Below are 18997 nucleotides of genomic sequence, written 5' to 3' on the forward strand. Positions count from 1 at the left end.
TAACCATTTTGAAATGCAGGATTTAAAAATTACCTTAACTTCAAAACAATTATCCGATCATTGGTACGTTGGTTAAATATGTTTCTTTGAAAACTAATTGATAATCCATGGTTTTCGACTTTTAAAATAAAAATCTTTGGAGAAATAACCATTGAAATTAATCTTTAAGACAAACTGAACTAAATAGTAGAGGTTCCACCATAGTAAAATGTGGAGGTAAACACTTTCAAACCATAATACAACAAAAACAAAAGTGATCCCCCATGAGCAAAAATACCCAATAAAACTGAAACAAATTTTTTATTACATCCTTACCAAACAAAACAAACATTCTAGTACTAAAACCCATAACAAATAACTAATTTTATTTAAAGACTTCTTCGTACATGAAATTGGCGATTGAGGTCGACAGTTATCCATATTCAGAATATATTAAATTCCTTATACCTTTTTGGTACCTAAATCACTCTTCAATTACATAATAAAATCAAAAATTGTAAGGTTGATTAAGTAAATGATCCTTATAAATTAAAATCAAACATTTTAGTCCAAAATCAAATTGAAGTTCAAAATTGTTAGCATCAACTGAAGTTCCCTTAAAAAACAAATTATAGTTTAACTATAACAATTAGTATCAACTGATAATGTCGAAATTGTTAGATTGAGTGCCTTCATCTGGATTCGAACTCGGGACTTTACAGTGTGCGTGTGAGTTTTAGTAGTCTTTACCATTAAATATTTTTACTATTTTTGTATTTGAAAATATTTTGAATAAATATTTTGAGATATGTTTGAGAGTGTAAGTAATTTTAAAATTAAATTAAATAATATAAATTCCATGTTTGAAATTATTTTATTAAATTCAACTTAAATACAATTTTGAACATATTGTTATTCACACCACCGTTTTAGGCATACTCTCCCTCTTACAATCCAGAATTGGGTCAAGCCCAATCTCCCAAATCAAATTGCAGCCTCTATCCACTCCCAATCATTTCTCCTATTCTGAAACCCTAAGAGTTGCGCTTCATCTTTCTCCTCAACAGCCGCCGCCACCACCCCCAGCATATTGTCGCCCACCACCACCATAGTCGATCTCGAACTGGTAAATAACTATTTTTTCTGTATCATCTCAACCTTGTCTATCTCTCTATTTAAACAGAATCACAAAAAAAGTAGATTGAATAATAGGTCAGTTTCACGACAGCATATTTCATCAATCAAACACTTCACTCCCCACTCTCCCAAACAGAAAACGCAGAATCTTCACAAAAGATTAATTAGGGTTACGAATCGTGGTGATGGCACTATACGGCCAAGTTAAATCAGGGTTCTCTGCTTCTTTCTTCTCAAAGGTTTCTCTTCAATGCTCAATCCTTGCTCCTTTCATCTCTCAGGTCAATAACCCCTTCTCAATTTCAATCTCATATAAAAAATATCTCTTTTCCTTTATTTTCTTGTTTTTATTCATTAAAATCACTGTTAGATGAACTCATAGGCTGTTAAACTCCGAAATTGATAAATTTGTGACATATTGATAAATTGGGCCAGATTTGGAATTTATTTTTTCACAAAAAATTGATATTTTTATTTGATTTTCATGAGTGGTTGCTTGAGAAATGACCCCTTTTATGCTTACAATGCATTAAATTTGTCAACAATTTTTATAATTATTCTTAAAGTTTTTTTTTCTCTATTTATATATCTGTTTGTTTGAGAAATTACCATTTTTATGCATATAAGATATTACCATGGTCATTCGTTTGCGTTGGAAGGAAAGGTTTTCTCCCAATTTTTACTGATTCATTCACCTTTTTTATTGATTTTTTTTATTCCTTATACTCAAATTCAGTTTTTGTTCCTTGACTTCCTTTCAAATGTCATTTTGTGACTGGAAATTCTTTATACATTAATTAGTACATTGAATACAATCCAAAATAAATTTGACATAATCTCAAATAATTACAGAAGCATGTGAACAAAGGTAGTTAAATCTATACCTTAGAGTATGTTTATTGAATTACTTGTAAAATGTGTAGCAAAATCTGAATTCTAAAGTGATAACCTCTAATATATTCCAAACATTCTCTAATAAATGTTAGTTGTCCTTATTTTGAGTACTTTATACACATTAATAAAGTATTAGTGTAGTGTTTTAATTAGTCACTGAACTATGGTTTAAGAAAAGTATCTTCCTACACACACCCAATACTCAAATTTTGCTGATGGTTTCATGTTTGCAGCATCTGCTGGCAATGAACAGGATGTCCAAGAGAGAAGTAACACGGCAATTGCTTGTTTCAACTCTATTCTTAGAGTAATAGAATAGATGGGCATGCATTTGGGAGATCCTAAAGAAGAACTAACAGAGAACATATTGTACTTCATTTTTTGGAAGAAATTCAAAAAGATTAGGTTAGATTGCCTTATAGCAGCTGTGCAGGTACTTTTACTTGTATCTCAGATTTTATTTATTTTTATGACCAAGTCAATATTTGATCTGACTTGAAAAATGTTTAGAAACAAAATGATTGTATAAAACAAAATATTTCATCAGAATGCAATATTTTTATTTGCTTAATTCTAAATTATAAGCATCGATTATTAGTACTTTCCTTGGAGCTTCAATTCTAAATTATAAATGTTTCTGAACTCGATGAAATCATGTTCCATATTGAGGAACCATATTGAGGAACGATATTTTTCATCATTTGTCAATGCTAGCTGTTGACTTTTGGGAATTTTATATTTATGTATTGATAGAAAAATTATAAATAAACCAATGGCTTTTGTTCAAAAGCTTTCAGTTCAATGTCTTTTATACTATTTATTTATCAAATAAATAAGTCAACAATATTAAATTATTTCAAAATGGGACATACATATAAATAGCTCTTGAGATGGTGTAAAGTGAGTCATGTAATCCCCATAACCCTCATCATGTCTTATTATGTCGTATTCTTTTCTTTAAACTGATATGAATTTCCATGCAACTCTCTACCTAGATTTGAAATGGGTTACTAACACTATTTTCTGTTGACATTTTGAACACTCATGAAATGAGATGGAAGGGAAAAGGTTCTTCCTATTCTTCAAGGAGTAGCTTTCAAGAGTCTGTTGAAAGGTGTTAGAAGAAGCAATAGTTATGCAAGGAAGGTGATAAGTGTAGAAATGATGGGTAAAACAAATTATGTAAGTTTTCCTTTCCTATCTAACACATCTTTTTCTGCTTGTAAGATAAGCATATAACTCCTTCTAATAGTTGGTTTGAATTTGTTTAAAGAATGCATAGTGGTTATACCACTTCCAATAATGATTCGAATGTAATAGACATGAGAAACATAATCTAAAAGCTGCAACATTTTCCATGCTATGGTTTCTCACATGTATTTTTTTTTCTTTTATTCCTCTGTCTGAATCTGGATAATACAGTAGTGTATGATCCACATTTTAAACTCTGCTAATTTGAAAAGATAAAAATTAACATGCATTATTATCTGAGGGAAATTTCTTTCATACTTTGTGATGATCCTTAGTATACACTCATTTCTTCTTTATTTCTTATCACAAAAAGTTCAACCTTAAACTAATCACAAAAGTAGTTAATTGAAAAAATCATTTGTTAAATAGAAATTCTAATTCAAACAGCCCTTATAGAGCAACAATGAAATTGATATGTATTTTGTAGGTTAGTAGGATTTTTGACTTTTTTGGCTTTATTTTGAACTCCACAATTCAAGGTTTTTACCATGTATTGGAGCTGCATTTTTCAACCGAATGTACTTTTAAAATCCCCCCAAATTTGGATCTTGTCCAACCATTTTTTAACTTTACCGTACTTGCATGAAATTTATGGAAAGCCTCCCTAGTTGGCAAGGCATACACGTGGACACCAAATGAAATTTCTTACCGTACTTGCACTCTTTTCTACATAATTCTTGAAATTTTATTAGCAGAACCCAAATGAAATTTGTGAATCTGAAATATGCTTTGACTGCATGATTTGTTATTGAAGAATATGAGTATGAATCACTGAATGAAATAGAATGTGGAAATTTTGAGTAGGTGATGAAGAGATACAACATTACAATCATTGTTGATTTAATGCTTTTTTCTCAACTCTTGGCCAAACCCTAACTTCTCAACTTTTAAAATAAATAAAATGATTCTAAGGTAATAGAAATGGGAAAACAAATTCTAAACTTTGCAACTTTTTTTCCTGTAATTGATGTATTCTATTGGTAGTTGTTTATCGTTGTTGTGCGTCTGATCCCCATTGGCCAAATTTTATGTTGGGTTTTCCTGTCTTGGAAGCTCCATTTACCTTGAATTTCATTGCACTGCACAACACATATCATAAAATTTATTCAATAGCATGATAAGAAGAAAAAGGAGATAAAGTAACGATGCATTATTACTCAAGTATGTACTGTACAACTCATCATAAATTTTATTCAAGAACATGTTAAAAATAAAGAAATAGATGTATTATTACTTGAGTATAAACTGTTTTCAGTTATGCACAAGATTGGAACTTTAGAAACAAACTAAAGCAACTATTTACACAAGAAAGTAAGAAATAATTTTGGAGCATCATTGCAATTTGCAAGTGATTTAACAATAAAATGCTGCATTTCACTACTATTTTTTATTTTCATTATTTGGCTAAATTTCTGTCTGGATTCATTGTAGGCTGAGATTCTGAAGCATTTTGTTGAACCCAACACTATTCTCTTTGAAAACTCCCATTACCTCTGCAGCAAAAGAGAAGGATCTTGTATTAATTTTTTGGAGCTAGAAGAAGCAGAAGTTCTGCAAAGAGTTAAGAGTAGAATTAATGAAACAAAAGCATGTAAGTTTTCCTTTTCTATCTAATATAATCGTGCAGTTAGAAGTATTATACCTGTGCAGTGAGAGGTTAAATGAAATTGCTCTTCATCTGAACATATTATACCTGTGCAGTGAGAAGTTAAATAAAATTGCTCTTCATCTGAACGTATTATACTTGTGCAGGTATAAGTCAAATGTAAGAAGTACATTAAAATTAACTGCTAGTTAAACACATTTAATATAAACTGAAAATAACTTAGCTATCTTGCTTGTTTCATAAGAAGGGGAAAGACAGAAAAAAAGGGGGAAAACAGAAAAGTGAACAAAAACTATATGCTCCATGTCACTAAATTTATCTGTTTATGTTGTTGAAATTGCCATTACCTCCTCATCAAGATCCCTTTTAGGCATTTTCATTACAATCTTATTAACATCTCTGACGGATTATACCTGTGTAGTGAAAATAAATTGTAAAAAGAACATTAGACATCATTGCTAGTTGGAGACATTTAAAAGAAACTGAAAATAACCAATATATTTTGCTTGTATCATAAGAAGGGGAAAACGGAAGTATAAAGAGAAATTATATGCTGCATGTCACTATTTTTTATTTTCATTTCTTTGTTGATGAAGATGGTGGGGATTGTTTCAGCAAGGATCAATTGTAGCATCATTTCTATTTTTTAGAGAATTTCAGCATGGATTAAGTGTAGGTTGAAAATCAATAGCTTGTTGATGAAGATGGTGGGGATCGTTTCAGCAAGGATTAATTGTAGGTTGAAAATCAGAAGCTTGTTGATGAAGATGGTGGGGATTGAGAAGGAAGTGAAGAAAGAAAGGAAGGAAGGAAGGAAGGAACGGGATGTGTTGGTGCCAATGATCAAAATGCTTGATGTATTTATAGAGAATAGGATGGATCCAAATCAAAAAATATGTATAATAAATTTAAATTGAAATGTGATTTGTAGGCACATAGGCTTTTTGACTTTATAAAAAAACATTGTCATAAAATCTGTCTCATCCCTTGTTTTTGGGATGTCTGCCATGTGAGCAAATGATTTTCTTTGCAACCCCACGTGCAAATGTTTGCTTGGATAAGGATGTTTTTGTTTTATACGGCACCCTTGAAAAAAATAATTGAAAATTTGTAGAAAATCAGAAAACATCAAAATGTGAGAAAAACAGTTGGGATTTAGGGTTTTGCTTTGTCAAGATTATAGATATTTTTTCAGATAGATACTACTACTAGGGTTCACTTGACTTTATGGAGGTATCATCTCACTTTAGGATTTGTATTCCATGCAATCGTCTCTCTCCACCAACTAACATTTTTTTTCTTCACTTTGGCATTAAAGAGAGAGAACACATTCAACAATTCATGGATGGTGTGACTATAGTGATTGTCCCTCATTAGGGTCTTGCAAGCGAGATTGTATAGACGAAATGAAAAAGTGGTGTGACACAATTATAAGCAGGAAAATGTTAACTTGTACTCTAAGGGCACAAGATAAGGATCTAAAAATAGAATTTAAAAATAAATGTTGCATTGAAAAAATAAGTTTTTAAATTTTTAAGATTATGAATGTACAATTTCTAATATCGAATTTTTACATTTATTTTCTTATCTTGTGTCGTTAAGGCACACGTTACCAAGACCCTTATAAATTATACATAGCACTAATTATTTTACACATGACTTAGTGCTCATACTCACTTTAACTGTTTCGAATCTAAAAGGTCGTGAGTCACTGTCTGACTTTGTATGAAGTTGACTTAAAATGAGTGATAAAAAGTTGTGTTGAAAGACTTTTATAGACTAAAAATTTAAAGAAAATTTTAGTGGGATTAAAGAAAATTGTTACTTCCTCAATTTTTTTTTAATGTTTTAGAACTTTAACTTTATTATAAAATATTTGATGTTTTAGTATATTTAATATTTTTTCTCAAGTTTACTTTTATTGAAAAACACACCATAAAATTATTAAAGGAGTTGTGACATTTGACTTATCACATGCGAATTTAATTATAAATAAGAATATTTTAGTCCAAAACATACAAATATTTGCATACTTTAATTACTCCTTAAGACTTGTGCCAAGAGATAAAACATCAAAAGATAAAAAAAAAACGGAGGGAGTATTTATCTTGGGAAAAGCTTAATGTTACGAGAAAAAGGGCAACGAAAAGAAACTAATGGATATCAGCCATTGGATTCAATCTTTATTTTAACCATGTGTTGCTTTTTGTTTATTTTAGAAGGAATCTTCTATAGCACACTCGTAAATTTAGATGTACCAATACTCTTGCTTCCTACATCTATAAATTAAAACAGTCCACCAATGTATAGTATCCCGTCGTGCCTTGTACCATTCACACCATATAGCAAGGCTTATCTATCTATCTATAATTCTGGTTATCATTTCACTTTGGGATTACTCTATGCAATCGTCTCTCTCCTCCAACTAACAATAATTTTTCTTCAAATTAAAACAATTAAATCAAGTGCATTAAAGAAAGAAAACACATCTAACAAATCATAGATGTTGTGACTATAGTGATTGTCCCTTACTTAAAGTTAGCACCAGTCGTTGTTGACATATGACCTAGTGCTCGTACTAACTTCAATTGGTTTGAGCATGAAATTTCACAATATAATTGATAGGATGCATTGCATTTTTTTTATTTTTTTTTTGTAAATCTTCATTGAAGAGATTGTTGAGTTATCTGAACTTGTATGAAATGTGTCCCTTCTATTCTTAATTTTTAGAAAATACCACAAAATTAACAAGTACACTTCTTATCGATATTGTTTAGTTTAGAATCATACGTACTAACTTGTGTCTATTTGTACAAGTTAAAGATCTAAAAATGAATTTAAGATTATTTTATATTGAAAAGATAAAAGTTTAAACTTCTACATAATTTCTTAAAAAAATATATATTTAGTATCTTAACTTGTGTTTTAAGGACACAAGAAAATATTTCCTTTTGGTTTATTTGGGATTATATATGGCCATTTGATTTCTTTTTAGATAATTAGCCTTAAATATAATTAAAGAAAAAACCAAAAATTAGGCATACTACTGTCCTTTAATATTTTTTTGCGACATCTATAATATATTTAAATATGTGAATAATTACTTTGGACTAATAAGTTTAAATTATTGAAAAAAATTAGCAAATTTATAATTTATAGACTTAATCATAATTTTGGTCTCCCTATTTTCACTCATTTACAAAATTGATTCTCCCATTTTAAAATCACCAAATTTTGATCTTTCCATCAGATTTTTATACTTGAAAAAACAATTTATCTTAATTTGAAAGAAAGAAAAAAAAGCAACTTGAAGAGACTATGTGACTGCATGAATCCAAATCCCCAATTGATCTGTAAAAGTGCACACACAAAAGAAAGAGAAATAGAAAAGGAAACAAACAGTTGTTGTGTTTGGACTGGAATACGATGTCAGCTTTGACCATACATGCGACATAAAAAATGCACCAAATGAACATGTTACTTAGTTCTATCCAATTAAGTGTGAATGACTAAAAATATACTCCCTCCGATTCATAATAAAAGAGTCATTTGCAAAAAAATATTATCTCAAAATAATTGATTCATCTCACTTTTCAATACAATATACTTTTTTTTTCTTCTTCCAATTATGACTCTAATTAATCATATTTTTAAGATTCTCAATTCAATATATTCTACTTCGTAACATAGTAACTTATAATTGAGCATTGGGAACATCCATATGGAAAATTCATAGGCTTCAAAAGTTGGATTTTTTGTTTGTTTCTCAAGGATTGAATGACCTTCTTGAATTCTGTTGCCCTCAACAATTCATTTAGTGTTGAATTCTATCTGTCCTCGCCGCTTTTTGACACCATTACGACCACATTGGGTTTGAGCAAATGTTTTATGAAACCAAATACTCCGTATAATCTTAATTTTCTCTTGCTCTACACATCATTTCCATTTTTCATACATGGGACTGGAAGCATTAGGTTTCAACTTATAGCCATTTATCATAGTTTTGGGATCTTTGCAATAATTGACGAGATATGATGCATGAATTGTTCGCTTCAATAGTTCCATCAGAAAACATACTAAGGCATAATGTGATATTCATGCACCATTCTTTAAACAAAGGTCTTGTATTTTGGTAAGTTAATTTTCACAAATATATTTGAATTAGGAGGTTTTGTTTCAATGGAAATTTGAATAATTACCAACAATAAAAGCCAATATAGCAATTGGGGTTATTGACAACATTACATGAAGGTATTCAACTACATAACCTTTGCATCACTGCCTCAAATAACCACTAAGATTATGATTGCTTTATTCCAGCTAAAACCTTTCTTGCTTCTATGATCACTGCATCTTGTACACAGATTTCATTATTGTTGAGAATTATAGAGTCGTAGGGATGAAGATCATAGATGTAAGTAAGATAGAGAGCATATGTGTATTCATGAGAAGAATACTCATAAAAATTCATATTTAATTAATATATTTTGATAAAAGATAAGAAATGAGTACATTGGATTTGGTCTTATTTATAGACCTCAATTATACTAACTAGTATGGTTAACTAACTAACTAACTAGAGTGAATAACTAACTGAACTATCTAACTAACTTGACTTATCTTCCAACTATTTTAACAATTATACCATGAGGCACATCAAACAAAATGGTTATGAGTTTTAGCCATACAAAAATACTTATCCACCCTCGAATTTTCTTTCAATTATAGAACTTATATTTCAAAATAATAATTCAAGATTTTCTTTTTGAATTTTCTTTAACAAGGACGGCTAGAAACACTCTTCAACACGTTCTCTAACACTCACTATCTTTTTGGATGAAATCTATATGAATTTCATCCAATAAAATACATGTTTAAAAAAGAGTGTTCCTGTCATTTCAAAATGGATTAACCGTTCAAAATTTTCTTTTTAAATTTCAGCATAAATCAATTTAACCAACGACTCATTGATTCAGTATCTTTCAAGTCATTGACCGATCAAAATTTAAGAGCATACCAAGCTATTATTTTGTAATCCAAATTTAATTTTAACAATATTATGATAGAAAAGTATATTTCTAGTTTGCTAAATTAATTTTGGGTGCAAATGTAATATCCCGCCTGTCAGTATCAGAATATTACCAGTCGATCGTGCCAGAGGAATTAAGTTCATGGAAAATAAGTGTGATGGAAATATTTTATGGGATGTCAGCTTAATACGAGTTAAGTATCAGTGTCGTATTAAACACGCTTGGAGCAAGGGCAATTTAGTAATTGCACGTTTAAGAGATATTTATTTGATTTTGGCTCAAAATATCTCACTTTCCACTCTTCATTCTCTCTCTAGGTTTTGGCAAGAAATTCTTCTCCTCCTTCTCTCCTCTTTCACGCCCTCCTCTCTTCTCCTTGCCATCCAAGAATTTGATTCCATCTTTATACATACTTGAGCTAGGATTCTTCAAGATCATAGTGAAGAATGGAAGCTTGGTTTGGATTGTTACCACTACTCTTTCTTTTGTCCAAGAGAACCTCAAGAGGTTAGGGTATTGGTTATGATGGAAGTAGAAGCATGATTTTGTGCATGATGTGGTTCTTTATGATCAAGAAACAAAGAGAAAGATGGAGGAAGTGGGATTGATGAGCTAAAGCCATGGATTTGTGTTGAACCAAGAGCAAGGGTTTTGGCATTCTTGAAGCTTAGGACTTGGAGGCTTTGGAAATCAAGTGCAATCCTATCTAGGTGAGTTCCATAGATAGATTACCCACCTTTGGGGATTGTTTAATCTTGTGAAGGATAATGATTTATGTTAAGTTTAGTTTTTTATGAAACTTTAGTACCCCAAGCCAATTCTAGTTGATTATATGTTAAAAATTGCCATGAGTTATGTTTAAATGATGCTATACATGTTGTTGTATGAGTTTGATGCATTACAGGGTCGAATTGGACGAGTTTTGGGTCGAAAATGGCGAAACCCCGTAGCCGAAAACACTGAAAACGCAACAATCGCAGCGCTGCGCCTGTACAAGGGCGCTAGGCGCCCACACACAGGGAGCCAGCGCTAGGCGCCCCACTCCTGGCGCCAGGCGCCCCAGACAGGACAACCTCCGCGTTGTTCTGCGTTCGGGTGCTTGGGGGCAGTCGTGTGGGGGTCCGTAGCGATCGTTTCGAAGTGTTCTTTCACTGTTTTCACTTATTTTTCTACTGGAACAAGTTTGGCTTTATCAAATAATAGAATTTATAAACGGCTTGAAACTTGGGTTTATGGCATTTTCGGTCTCTAGTAATTAATGAAACTTTGCACGCATCGTCAATTGATCCTTGCATCATTAATCATGGCAATCTTAGCATGTATTACAAGGATGGCTCAAGAGAGTTTTAGCCGAATTATTCGGGTAGCAAAGAACTAGGCATGGGATGAAAGTAGAGCCTTGACATAGCTTGTCAAGAACTAGAATAGTTAGAAGAGAATAGAATGCTAGACATGAGTAGTATGTTTGAATAGACGCGAAGTGATATAGAATATTATCTTCGCATAAGAGCTAAGTGTCATACGAGTATGGCAAGACGTGAATTGATTAGATATCACCTCACATAGAAGGTTAAGCAAGCACATAGTTTACCTCTAGTCGGATCGTATAGACATCCGGGGTAAAAGAGATAGCTAGTATAGATTTAATACTCATGCATATATTTAGACCAAGACTTTTAAGTTACGGTGCCATGTCTCTTGTGACCACACTAGGTTGGTTCAAGAGGTTTCCATTAGGTGAAACGGGGTTAGCCGTAAGGAACCCGCATGTCACTTAGTAAGTAAGAGGTAGTGGTCGTGTCTCTTGTGTCCACACTAGGTTGGTTCAAGAGGTTTCCATTAGGTGAAACGGGGTTAGCCGTAAGGATCCCGCACGTCACTGCAGGAGTGCCGTTGGTTATACCTTAGATAGGTTTCCATCGGATAGATAGGGATTGCGCTCGAGGTTACTCCACTCGGGGCTTTCCGTAAAATGAACTCAGATAATGTTTGATTGTTAAACGCTAACTTTATGAATGAATCTGACTGTGCATATTTATTAGATATATTATGTCATGTCATAGAGCCTTGACGTAGATCGTCAAGAATTAGTAGAGCCTTGATGTAGATCGTCAAGAATAGTAGAACATAGACGTAGATCGTAGAAACTAGTATGATAGCAAGATAAGATACGTTGTTAGAAACATCGTATTATGCATTAGAGCAAATAGAGAAAGATATGCCGATGACGGTCTTAGGTTTCCCCTAACCGTCCGGTTTAGAAATTGTGTCATGATTATAGTATGTTTAGGCCTTGATACGTAGAGCGTATTCTTGGCATTGCGGTTTTAGATTCCCCTTGACCGCCATGACACGTATAGGAAGTGAAGCCTATAACACGTGAGATAAGACTATGACGGCCCTAGTATGCACGACCGTCTAAGTATGCAAGTTCCCACACACGTATAATCAACCGTCAGGTTGTAATGTAGACACGTGGTGACCGTAGGTTCCCCCTGAGGTTGCCTATAGCCTAGGATTTAGGGGAACTCACTGAGACATTATGTCTCATCCCAATCCTTATTTGTTTCAGATAAACAGGTTGGATTAGCAAGCTAGTAGCTGAATGGATGTTACGACAAGTGTTCGTTCGTACCCGCTGCAGGACGAGATGGTTAATCAAGGATGCATTCATAATATCTTTAGAAAAGATGAGTTGTATTATTATGTACGAACACATTTGGTTGTATATATATTCATTCGTAGTTGTTTTGTTGTAAAATTTTAATGTATCCAATACTAAACTTAACGCACGTGCTAGACATTCTAGATACGTCTAGTATGGGTGTTACATTTGGTATCAGAGCAGGTCGATTCAGATCGTGCCTTGGGTCATTAAGTTACAACAAAAGTAGTGGGAACAGTGGGTTCCAGGTAAATGTTCTAGTTGTTGTTGTTAGTTGAGCTTGATCAACTCAATTTAGCAATCGACGATTAGAATGGATGCCTGAGAGCTGAATAGGACCCTGGGGGGACGAAGTATGTGAAGAAGATGCACCGGAAAGTGTGAACTTAGAAGCAAGAACTCATAATGAGTATTAGTAAGAAGTTAATCGTGCCAGTAGGTGGTCGGTGAACTAAGCAAGTAAAAGTATGAATCCTCCAGGAATGTAAGGAAATGTTAAGAAAGGACGTTTAGACAGCGTTGGGTAAGTTGTTAATGATACTTCGTATACCCGTAAGTGAAGAATACAGAAATATCTTAGCAGGACCTGAAGCTTCATTAAGGGTCGTAGTTAGTACGGAATTGTACTCCAGAACGTAAGCGCAAGGCTACAAGACAGATAGCAGTCGACGTAGGTTGACGAGATTAGTAGACTCAGGATTAGCGTTATGTTATTGAGATTATGGACTTGAATGTTCAAAGTGAACAAGGTTCTAGTGTTCGGGAAGCTACGTTAAGCGGTAACGCAGGGAAGTAAGCTACTCGTAGTAGAAAAGGATTCAGTGAAAGTTTTATGTTATCAGGAATGAGGCATTAATTTCTAAAGTGCCGAGAATTGTATCGAATTAGGTTGATGCTTGCCATGCATATGTAGTAGGATATTTTAGATGTTGGGAATGACTGATGTGCATTGATTTACTTGAGAAATAAAAATTTATGCAAAGTATGTTTTGAAAAAATTGAGCTGAAGAAACTCATCAATAGCGAACCCGGAGCGAAATTTTTCAGTTCGTCTCTAGGGAATGCAGTGACTATTGGAGAGTTGTCTTCACCATCTTTTATGCAATGAGAAATTGTTTTTTTTATATATCGAGTGACAAATGCATATCACCCCCTAAAGATTCAAAAGAGGAAAAGGCATGGGCAACCATCAACGAAAATCGATTCGGTTTGTGACTTTGGAAGTTAATGTGTCAAGAGATAAGAATGAGTTTCGACCAAGAGTTTAGAGGCACCAGTATCTAGAATGAAAGTCGCAGATGTGAAATCACGAGGATTTTGAATTTCGCAGAGTTAAGAGTACCCCTCGAATCTATGTTTTGCTTGATGAACTTGCGAAGGCTCGTTAGGATGCTAAGTTGTAAAGTTTACATGATTTTAGAAAGACATACGCATATGGGTGATTGAAGTTGACATTTTTGAAATTCAAAATGAAATTTTGTAGGTACCGGTTTGTTACGACTCGCGTAGTTTGGGCCAAACTCACTAGGACTAAGATTTGATGACACATACGTGTTATCAACTCGTCCTGGGATTTTAGAGTAACGACTGGGACCTAGATTCAGTATATGTTTTATATATAGTTATAAATCATCAACGTCAATGACCCGTGTGCTAATTTACGAAATTTTATTAGAAAGAAAAATTAACGAGCAAGCATAGGAAGGATTGAGCAAAACATAGTATGCGAGATACGAAGCTACAATGTTAGATGCATAAGGAAGTATGTCTGAATGCAAGATTAGTCTACCATGAGAGGTTGTAAGAGCGTTTCATGGAATAGTAGTTATGTAATAGCAAAGGTGTGCTCCTTGAGTTAAGTTGCTCAGGAATAAGAGTAAGTGTGACATTGATATGTCCAGAGGTAAGTTTCCTTGAGATTCAATCTTACCAGCAAAGAGTAGAGCGAGGTTGCAGAGTAGCATGCAACATAGAAGTATTGAGCAGAGTTCAAGTAGACAATAATGTAATAATAGAAGAAGAATAAAGGTTATTCGTCTCGACGGATCAGAGTAATGGTTGATGGCAACCGATGGGAATCAGAGTAGCGCAACGGAAGTTAATTAATTAATTAAGTTGCGAACAGTAGCCATGGAACATGGAATTTTGTAGTAAGAATCCTTGTGGAAAAAAAAATGTTCGAAATAGAGATACCATTTCAGTGAGAAGTATTATGTGGAAAGCGAGGAGTTCTCGTTATGCTAAGTAAGTATAGATGCTTATGCAGCCAGTAATGATTAAAGTAAATGTTTAAAGAAAGTATCTTCACTCAAGTAAGATGAGAAAGACTAGAGTTAACACAGATGAATTAATCAAGTTGCCTTTTGGTGATGTCTAATTCGTAGATGAGCTGTTGGTTAGTCAGAAGGAGTATATGTTATATTGATGGAGTACGATTGATGAGTTATGCCTGACGAAGTGCATACCCTCTTATACCATACTTGTTAGTTGATAACGATACTTTCTAGAATGGTGTCAAGCCACGATTTTATAACTTTTAAAGATAAGGTTGGTATTAAGGAACTTGGGAACGATGTTAAAAAAAAAACATGAAATTTCACATTGTTAAGACTGATGAGATACGTCGTAAGCGAGTAAGCTCACTTAAGACGTACAGACTTCAGGACCAGCTTGTTAGAGACAAGTGTGAAGGAGAGTCATAAAACCTTTTTCAGATATAGAGACTTGTCCTGTGGTTCTGCAGTACTAGTACAGACTCAGTTTTAAAATGATATTTTTCTAGTCATGTATCTATTCGTTCCAAGAACCTATGTACCAAAGTTTAGAAACTCTTAGAAACAAAAGCTAGAGTGAGTATCGTTAATTACTAACCAGCAATGGCGCTAGAAAGTATGCCAATACTAGAAGGTAAAGTTTTATGAATGAATGACAATACCCATGTGATACTCAAGTCATACGGGATGCACGGATTTGTGCTTTGAGTGTCCAATGCAAGTGCAAATGGACTTAGTAGAAAGTTTCAAGAGCATGTGAACCACCAGACAGGTTAATAGATTGTCAGATGAATCAGCGTAGTTGATTTCACTTCTTCATGCCAAGCTAGACAAGTTACCCATGAATTGCAGTACATGAAAGATAGAAAGATTTTTTAAGACTCCGAAAAGAGATGATAGATTTGCCGAATCATCAAGATGAGTAACAAAGTAAGAGGCAAAAGTCGCAAAGTGCGGCAAGAAAGGTTATCTACGTGTGATAAAATGTATGCATGACAAGATGTGTTAGATACACGTAAGCACTGCAGGGCAAACCTGGATATCAGTAGAACTCCAGTTTAAAGGCAAATCCTGAGTGATTCAGATAGAGAAAACTTACTTAGATGCAGAGTTCATGCTACGCAGAGAAGGAATAGATCCGAGACAAGCAATCCTCCTATAACAAAGGTTAGTTTTAATCACTATGTTCTCAGACAGTTCTGTGATTTTGATAAAGATGGTAAGATTGAAGAGACCAGATTCAATCATATGCAGAATAAGAAAGAGGAAGAATTACATGTATTGATAAGGAAAGTATGCTTCAAAACTCTTCGAACCGAGTTTGATCAGATTTAGTATAACTTAAACCAAAGAAGGCAGGTTTTAGTCGCAGCGATTGGTAGATGATTTCTAAATTTCGAGGACGAAATTTCTTTAAGGGGGGTAGAGTGTAATATCCCGCCTGTCAGTATCAGAATATTACCAGTCGATCGTGCCAGAGGAATTAAGTTCATGGAAAATAAGTGTGATGGAAATATTTTATGGGATGTCAGCTTAATACGAGTTAAGTATCAGTGTCGTATTAAACACGCTTGGAGCAAGGGCAATTTAGTAATTGCACGTTTAAGAGATATTTATTTGATTTTGGCTCAAAATATCTCACTTTCCACTCTTCATTCTCTCTCTAGGTTTTGGCAAGAAATTCTTCTCCTCCTTCTCTCCTCTTTCACGCCCTCCTCTCTTCTCCTTGCCATCCAAGAATTTGATTCCATCTTTATACATACTTGAGCTAGGATTCTTCAAGATCATAGTGAAGAATGGAAGCTTGGTTTGGATTGTTACCACTACTCTTTCTTTTGTCCAAGAGAACCTCAAGAGGTTAGGGTATTGGTTATGATGGAAGTAGAAGCATGATTTTGTGCATGATGTGGTTCTTTATGATCAAGAAACAAAGAGAAAGATGGAGGAAGTGGGATTGATGAGCTAAAGCCATGGATTTGTGTTGAACCAAGAGCAAGGGTTTTGGCATTCTTGAAGCTTAGGACTTGGAGGCTTTGGAAATCAAGTGCAATCCTATCTAGGTGAGTTCCATAGATAGATTACCCACCTTTGGGGATTGTTTAATCTTGTGAAGGATAATGATTTATGTTAAGTTTAGTTTTTTATGAAACTTTAGTACCCCAAGCCAATTCTAGTTGATTATATGTTAAAAATTGCCATGAGTTATGTTTAAATGATGCTATACATGTTGTTGTATGAGTTTGATGCATTACAGGGTCGAATTGGACGAGTTTTGGGTCGAAAATGGCGAAAACCCGTAGCCGAAAACACCGAAAACGCAACAATCGCAGCGCTGCGCCTGTACAAGGGCGCTAGGCGCCCACACACAGGGAGCCAGCGCTAGGCGCCCCACTCCTGGCGCCAGGCGCCCCAGACAGGACAACCTCCGCGTTGTTCTGCGTTCGGGTGCTTGGGGGCAGTCGTGTGGGGGTCCGTAGCGATCGTTTCGAAGTGTTCTTTCACTGTTTTCACTTATTTTTCTACTGGAACAAGTTTGGCTTTATCAAATAATAGAATTTATAAACGGCTTGAAACTTGGGTTTATGGCATTTTCGGTCTCTAGTAATTAATGAAACTTTGCACGCATCGTCAATTGATCCTTGCATCATTAATCATGGCAATCTTAGCATGTATTACAAGGATGGCTCAAGAGAGTTTTAGCCGAATTATTCGGGTAGCAAAGAACTAGGCATGGGATGAAAGTAGAGCCTTGACATAGCTTGTCAAGAACTAGAATAGTTAGAAGAGAATAGAATGCTAGACATGAGTAGTATGTTTGAATAGACGCGAAGTGATATAGAATATTATCTTCGCATAAGAGCTAAGTGTCATACGAGTATGGCAAGACGTGAATTGATTAGATATCACCTCACATAGAAGGTTAAGCAAGCACATAGTTTACCTCTAGTCGGATCGTATAGACATCCGGGGTAAAAGAGATAGCTAGTATAGATTTAATACTCATGCATATATTTAGACCAAGACTTTTAAGTTACGGTGCCATGTCTCTTGTGACCACACTAGGTTGGTTCAAGAGGTTTCCATTAGGTGAAACGGGGTTAGCCGTAAGGAACCCGCATGTCACTTAGTAAGTAAGAGGTAGTGGTCGTGTCTCTTGTGTCCACACTAGGTTGGTTCAAGAGGTTTCCATTAGGTGAAACGGGGTTAGCCGTAAGGATCCCGCACGTCACTGCAGGAGTGCCGTTGGTTATACCTTAGATAGGTTTCCATCGGATAGATAGGGATTGCGCTCGAGGTTACTCCACTCGGGGCTTTCCGTAAAATGAACTCAGATAATGTTTGATTGTTAAACGCTAACTTTATGAATGAATCTGACTGTGCATATTTATTAGATATATTATGTCATGTCATAGAGCCTTGACGTAGATCGTCAAGAATTAGTAGAGCCTTGATGTAGATCGTCAAGAATAGTAGAACATAGACGTAGATCGTAGAAACTAGTATGATAGCAAGATAAGATACGTTGTTAGAAACATCGTATTATGCATTAGAGCAAATAGAGAAAGATATGCCGATGACGGTCTTAGGTTTCCCCTAACCGTCCGGTTTAGAAATTGTGTCATGATTATAGTATGTTTAGGCCTTGATACGTAGAGCGTATTCTTGGCATTGCGGTTTTAGATTCCCCTTGACCGCCATGACACGTATAGGAAGTGAAGCCTATAACACGTGAGATAAGACTATGACGGCCCTAGTATGCACGACCGTCTAAGTATGCAAGTTCCCACACACGTATAATCAACCGTCAGGTTGTAATGTAGACACGTGGTGACCGTAGGTTCCCCCTGAGGTTGCCTATAGCCTAGGATTTAGGGGAACTCACTGAGACATTATGTCTCATCCCAATCCTTATTTGTTTCAGATAAACAGGTTGGATTAGCAAGCTAGTAGCTGAATGGATGTTACGACAAGTGTTCGTTCGTACCCGCTGCAGGACGAGATGGTTAATCAAGGATGCATTCATAATATCTTTAGAAAAGATGAGTTGTATTATTATGTACGAACACATTTGGTTGTATATATATTCATTCGTAGTTGTTTTGTTGTAAAATTTTAATGTATCCAATACTAAACTTAACGCACGTGCTAGACATTCTAGATA

General features: G+C 34.5%; 4 long non-coding RNA genes across 7 annotated transcripts; 3 read left to right on the forward strand and 1 right to left on the reverse strand.

Moving 5' to 3' along the window:
- Positions 1-1002: 1002 nt before the first annotated feature.
- Positions 1003-5841, forward strand: LOC146913435 (uncharacterized). 4 transcript variants are annotated; one of them, XR_015013555.1, is made up of 5 exons: positions 1003-1105; positions 1180-1397; positions 2244-3192; positions 4693-4852; positions 5464-5841. It is a non-coding gene; the product is annotated as an uncharacterized LOC146913435 (long non-coding RNA). The 4 variants fall into 4 exon arrangements; XR_015013554.1 differs by having other exon boundaries at positions 1192-1397; XR_015013553.1 differs by having other exon boundaries at positions 1003-1397.
- On the reverse strand, positions 4038-5469 carry LOC146913436 (uncharacterized). Its single transcript, XR_015013557.1, has 4 exons — positions 5215-5469; positions 4904-4954; positions 4753-4812; positions 4038-4340 (listed from the first exon to the last, which is right to left on the reverse strand). It is a non-coding gene; the product is annotated as an uncharacterized LOC146913436 (long non-coding RNA).
- A 4144-nt stretch (positions 5842-9985) lies between the features above and the next one.
- Positions 9986-12731, forward strand: LOC146913437 (uncharacterized). The gene is made up of 2 exons (XR_015013561.1): positions 9986-10607; positions 12470-12731. It is a non-coding gene; the product is annotated as an uncharacterized LOC146913437 (long non-coding RNA).
- Positions 12732-16197: 3466 nt separating this feature from the next.
- On the forward strand, positions 16198-18997 carry LOC146913438 (uncharacterized). Its single transcript, XR_015013562.1, has 2 exons — positions 16198-16895; positions 18758-18997. It is a non-coding gene; the product is annotated as an uncharacterized LOC146913438 (long non-coding RNA).

This window comes from Medicago sativa, chromosome 6 (genome assembly GCF_051527215.1).
Source record: "Medicago sativa cultivar Bolivia chromosome 6, Bolivia_mono, whole genome shotgun sequence".
Lineage (NCBI taxonomy): Eukaryota > Viridiplantae > Streptophyta > Magnoliopsida > Fabales > Fabaceae > Medicago > Medicago sativa.